The sequence below is a fragment of the Littorina saxatilis genome, linkage group LG2 (genome assembly GCF_037325665.1).
Source record: "Littorina saxatilis isolate snail1 linkage group LG2, US_GU_Lsax_2.0, whole genome shotgun sequence".
Classification (NCBI taxonomy): Eukaryota; Metazoa; Mollusca; class Gastropoda; order Littorinimorpha; family Littorinidae; genus Littorina; species Littorina saxatilis.
The window spans coordinates 60,171,256-60,177,879 of record NC_090246.1 but is presented as its reverse complement, the minus strand read 5'-3'; positions in this window follow the sequence as shown (position 1 = coordinate 60,177,879).

Below are 6,624 nucleotides of genomic sequence, written 5' to 3'. Positions count from 1 at the left end.
CACACACACACACGCACGCACGCACGCACATACACCACGACCCTCGTTTCGATTCCCCCTCGATGTTAAAATACTTAGTCAAAACTTGACTAAATATAACAAGTCGCGTAAGGCGAAAATGCAATATTTAGTCAAGTAGCTGTCGAACTCACAGAATGAAACTGAACGCAACGCAACGCAGCAAGACCGTATACTCGTAGCATCGTCACTCCACCGCCCGTGGCAAAGGCAGTGCCCGTGGAATTGACAAGAAGAGCGGGGTATTCGTTGCGCTAAGAAGGATAGCACGCTTTTCTGTACCTCTCTTCGTTTTAACTTTCTGAGCGTGTTTTTAATCCAAACATATCATATCTATATATTTTTGGAATCAGGAACCGACAAGGAATAAGATGAAAGTGTTTTTGAATTGATTTCGAAAAAAAAATTTTGATAATAATTTTTATATATTTAATTTTCAGAGCTTGTTTTTAATCCGAATATAACATATTTATATGTTTTTGGAATCAGCAAATGATGGAGAATAAGATAAACGTAAATTTGGATCGTTTTATAAATTTTTATTTTTTTTTACAATTTTCAGATTTTTAATGACCAAAGTCATTAATTAATTTTTAAGCCACCAAGCTGAAATGCAATACCGAACCCCGGGCTTTGTCGAAGATTACTTGACCAAAATTTCAACCAATTTGGTTGAAAAATGAGGGCGTGACAGTGCCGCCTCAACTTTCACGAAAAGCCGGATACGACGTCATCAAAGACATTTATCAAAAAAATGAAAAAAACGTTCGGGGATTTCATACCCAGGAACTCTCATGTCAAATTTCATAAAGATCGGTCCAGTAGTTTAGTCTGAATCGCTCTACACACACACACACACACACACACACACACGCACAGACAGACAGACAGACAGACACACATACACCATACCCTCGTTTCGATTCCCCCTCGATGTTAAAATATTTAGTCAAAACTTGACTAAATATAAAAAGCAGCTGAGTAACATGAACACCGCAACACTGCATCATCTCACGTAAGTATGAGTTTGGCTGGTCCTACCCGCCCTCTTCCCTTCCCCAGCCCCTCCTCTATCTCCGCCTGCACTCTGTGATTGGATTTACCCCTGAAACATGCCTGCAGCTGGATTCTTGATTTGATTCACACGAACATCGAAATGCCTTCAGAAAGCTCGCAGAGAAGAAGGGGCGGTTGGGGAAGAAAAACGGAGGATGCACAAGAGAATGCCTGTCTTGGAATTCCCAAGCAGGAAATGGAAGTAATCAGCTGGGCCAAAGACCAAGCGGAGGGGACGGTTCCCACTTGAGTAAGAATTCGTCGAAGTAAGAGGGGTCTTTGACTGGCTAATTTCGTTAACAACAAAAAAAAAAGAAAAAAAAGGCTTTGCTGATTGTGAATCCTGCATGAGGAAAGACCAAGCAAAACACCAAGCGGAGAGGACTCCTCGGCTGGATAACAATTCGTCTAAATAGGACGGTTCTTTTACTGTCTAATTTTGAATTTCTAAATATTATTTTGAACATTTTGAATACATTGAAACGATACTTTTGCTGTAACTTATATTGGCTGATTTTGAATCTGGCGAAAAAGGTTTAGCTGAAAATTATTAACTTATTTGTTAACAGAAGTTTGATTGTATCTCACTGCCTTATTTTCAATAAGGGGGAAATGCCTTGCTCTAACTGACATGTTTAGTTTCAACATTTCACATGAGAGCTAACTGTATTGTCCTGGGCTTCAACTGTATTGCATAATTCGAAATTCGGCAAAGAAGCCAACAGCACAAATCCACATAACAAACACAATCATGATGTAATGCTTTCATAAAAAAAATGCAAGTCATTGAGTCCACACAACGAACACACGACAGCGTGACTTTACCACATAGATATATATATGCAAACTTACAAAGTCCGCGAAAACTAAAATGAGACAGAATACCTCTACAGGCTTGAAATTTTAATATTCAAGACCTTAAAATATCCCCTGAAAAGTAAGATGACTTGGACACGGCGAGAGTACACACAGACAATACATTCGGGTCAAAATCTGAACCTTACCAGTCAAAAGCATTAATATTTCAAGTTGTTCTGTTGCCGTTCTGCTAGAAATATGTGTAACGCTTTGTGCCATGCGCCAGGTGAGATAAGGAACAGAATGCAAACGACGGGTCAGAATTAAATATTTAACTTCTCTTGTATCCGCGATAAGGAAGGCTAATGCCGTCTGTCTCTCTGTCTGTCTGTCTGTCTGTGTGAGCTTGCGTGTGTGTGTATATGTGTGTGTGTGCGTTCGTAAGTGCGTGTGTGCGTGCGTGTGTGTGTGCGTGAGTGTGTGCGTGTGTGCGCGCGCATGAGAGTGTATTTGGGAGTGTGCGTGTGTGCGTGCGTGAATGCATATGTGCGTGTTTGTGGTTGATAAATCAAGTGGAATGACCACCCCATTTCTCACTTCCCAGGAAGAAGTATACACGACCGCAAACAAAAAATCAAAGAAAACCAAAGAACTATGCACTATCCCGTGAACAACATAAGGACAGGACAATGACACTGATGTCTTTTTATAGCATGGAGCTCGCCACGCCAGCAACAATAAATGCGCCGTTGCCTTACAGTCAGCATCATTAGGTGTGGATTTATGGACAGAACACTTCACACATCATCAACTTCACAATAAAACAAGCCGGGGTCACTGCCAAACCCATACATAACTGAGTGAGGCTGCATGGGCAGGGCTGGCTAGTTCTACCCAATATTGACGGACTGTGTGATGATATCTTCTGCTATGGTCTGTTGAGACAGTGATATCAAAATCGAGACCGGAGGTCGAGATTTTGATATCACTGTCGAAACAGACGAATAGCAGAAGATATCGTCACACAGTCAGTCAATGTTAGATATATTGCTAATTCTCTGGACATTTTGCATTTACTGAAAAGAAATTACTAAGTATTTGTCTCAGTTTAGGCTGTTCCATATCCCTCCCTCTGATTATTTTTTTTCACTCTTTTCTTGTACTTTTCAGTATTTCAAAATGTCTTTTCTTTCAAAAAGTCTTCAGTCACTTGCTCAACTAAATTCTGGGATAAATACATTTTCATATATATGTGTTTGTTTTCAAATGTAGGTGTTTTTGTTTTTGAAGTGGGGAAGCAATAAAGAGGTCGTCGATATCAAAACTGATATTGACGGAAATGTCGTCGATATCACTTTTGCACTGAGCTCAGTTTTGCCCAATTGACCAATGGAAATCCACGTAACATATGAAATAGCAATATTGAAGGCTATCGTGACCGCTTTTAGCTTTTAAGGTCTTAGAGCTGTGTCTGTGTTTCTGCGAGAAAAGGATGAGAGAGAGAGAGAGAGAGAGAGAGAGAGAGAGAGAGCGAGAGAGAGGGAGAGAGAGTGTGTGTGTGTGCGTGTGTGTGTGTGTGTGTGTGCGTGTGCGTGTGTGTGTGTGTGTATGTGTGCGTGGGAGTGTGTGTATATGTGTGTGTTTGCGTGCGTGCGTGCGTGTGTGTGTGATTGTGTGTGTGTGTGTGTGTGTGTGTGTGTGTGTGTGTGTGTGTGTGTGCCTGTGTGTCTGTGACTCTCTCTATCTCTCTCTCTTTCTCACTCTCTCTCTCTCTCTCTCTCTCTCTCTCTCTCTCACTCTCTCTCTCTGTCGCTCTACCTCTCTCTCTCTCTCTCTCTCTCTCTCTCTCTCTCTCTCTCTCTCTCTCTCTCTCTCTCTCTCTCTCTCTCTCTCTCTCTCTCTCTCTCTGGTTTTAGACCTAAACACTCGTGCCATACGGCACTGACAGAACTGGTGGACTCTTGGTTATCAAAAATCAACTCTAATAAGTTATGTGGAGCACTGTTTATGGACTTTGCAAAGGCATTTGATGTTATTGATCACGCCCTCCTTTTGCGGAAACTTTCCATTTATAGACTACCACAGCCCACACAGACTTTTATAGCCTCTTTTTTGTCGGGAAGAACACAAAAAGTTACCTTTAACAGTTCGAGCTCTGAAGCAATGCCAATTTTATATGGGGTCCCACAAGGCTCGGTCCTCGGACCTTTATTATTTTCTGTCTACATCAATGACTTACCATTACACATATCCTCTGGACAGTGTGATATGCTAGCTGATGATACTACTATTCATACCTCAGGTGATGATATTACTTCGGTAGTCGACACGCTTCAGAAGTGTGTCGATGATGCTGTAGAATGGACGCATTTAAACCACATGTCTCTCAATCCAGAAAAAACAAAGTATATGCTAATTACTACGCGTCAAAAACGACAAGTCATGTCGGAACCAAAGAAGTGCATTTCTGTTGATAGTCAGCTGATAAACGAGGTTAGTGAACACAAAATTTTGGGTGTAACTATTGACAACAATCTAACATGGGGCCCTCATGTAAGTAACTTATGTAAATCTACAGCAAAAAAAGTTCATCAGTCTGCAAAGATTAAACATTTTCTAAATTTTGATGCGCGCAGAACATTTTTTCAAGCGCATGTGCAGTCTGGAATAGACTATGCATCAACCCTTTGGGATTCTGCAAGTGATGCAGCTTTAAGACCCCTAAAATCTTTGCACAGACGCGGAGTAAAAGTTGTTCTGCTGAAAAACAGCACCCTCTCTAATCATGACTACAAAAAAGCTGAAATTCTTCCACTTTCATCCAGACTAGCGTTTAACAAGGCAAGGTTTATGCATAAAATAGTTCTTGGACGTGTACCAGACTATTTAACTAAAAGAATATTATTAACTGAGACTTCATCAAGCCGCACGAAGAAACTAAATGTTCCCCTCCCTAGAATTGACTTGTATAAAACTAGTCTGGCATATTCAGGTCCATTTCTGTGGAATGGTTTACCAGTCTCTCTCAGACAGCCACTTTCTGTTGCCAGTTTTAGAAGACATACTTTTTTGTATATGCTTTCATCGTCGTGTGGCACTTAATGCCTCGATCAGGTACTGCTGTTTGATAAGTACATGAAGATCTACTAGTATAATCATTTCATTTCAATTAAGTTTTTTTTTTTTATGATTATGTGTACAATGTGTACATGTGTGTGTGTGTCTGTGTGTGTGTGTGTGTGTGTGTGTGTGTGTGTGTGTGTGCGTGCGTGCGTGTGTGTGTGTGTGTGTGTATGTGTGTGTGCGTGTGTCTGTGTGCGTGTGTGTCTGTATGTGCATGTATGTCTGTGTGTGTCTGTGTGCATGTGACCGTGTGTGTCAAAGTGAGTGTTTTAATGTATACCATTACCAATGACCATGTATGCTATGAACATTTTTTTTTTTTTTTTTTTTTCTTCCTCTTTGTCTGATTTAATAACCATGTTTTTATGTTTTTGCTTTGCTTCTTCTTCTGCTTTAATATTATGCACTGGTTAGTTAATTCCCTCTTGGGCGAGGGCTGGATGAAAAAAGATCTTTGCTGTATCTACTCCATTACCCTCGAAAAATAAAGTTGGTTCGTTCGTTCGTTCGTTCGTTCTCTCTCTCTTTTGTTCCATAACCGTATCACTGTGAGTTAATGAATGCGCGCATGTGTGTGTGTGTGTGTGTGTGTGTGTGTGTGTGTGTGCATCTGTACCTGTACTGTCTCTCTGTGTGCCTCTCTTCGTGGGGAAGCAGGTGCACATGGGCTGAGAATGAGGTACTCTGTATCGTTCAAGAAGGAGAAACTGGTATTTTTATAACGCGGAAGCGTTGAATCGTCCCTCAGACAAGGAGGATTAAATCTGACAATTGCCTTGAAATAACGAGAGGAGCGTCACGCATTTCACAACAACGTTACAGCAAGGAGCCTTTCTGAACTTGATTCATCTTATCAAATTGTGAGAAGAAACGCGCCTCACCTTGGAGGACATACATTTTTCGAAAAACAACGAGGTAATTGTTGATGAAGTTTTAGAGTTTGTGAAGAAAGAAAAGTGGTATCAGTGAAAACATTACGCAAAGCCCTTTTCCCCACGTACACACATTAATTGGTTTTCGTTTAATTCAGATTTGAGATGATTTAGGTATTATCCCTGTACCATTCGTCTCTATATGTTTAAAAGCCTTTTTTGATTGAGACCAAAGTTGACTTTTTACCAGAAATTCAGTGCCAAAGCTTTGTGCAGCGAACATCAGGAAGTGTCAAGGTCCGGTTCACTGCAAATGCTTATCAGACCACCACTAGTCCTGTCTAATGTTGTCGGTTTACCATGACTGACTGTTCATCACTCTCCCTGTGTCCCTGGCGGGTGGTTTTGACCGGACCATTAGACCTTGTTCTGTGTCTATACCACCTCAGTTGTCATCCCTTTAGTGTTGTCAGGAAGCCTGCATGACCTTCTACGTGTAGTTCCATGACCTTACATGCGTGTCATTTGTGTCGAATCCAGCTGGTGATTAATAACGCCAAACACTTTACCTATCACATTGACAATATGATAATTGTTGAGCAAGGCTTGCGGCTCGAACTGAAGAGAGGTCTAGCCAAGGGAGAAGAGAAGCTTCAACTAGTCTCGGAAGTGCTAAGGCCTGGCGCTCACCTATGCAACTTCAGCAGGACAGACGACGCACTGCAGATGATCCCAGTCCGCTACACGTTGCGTGAAA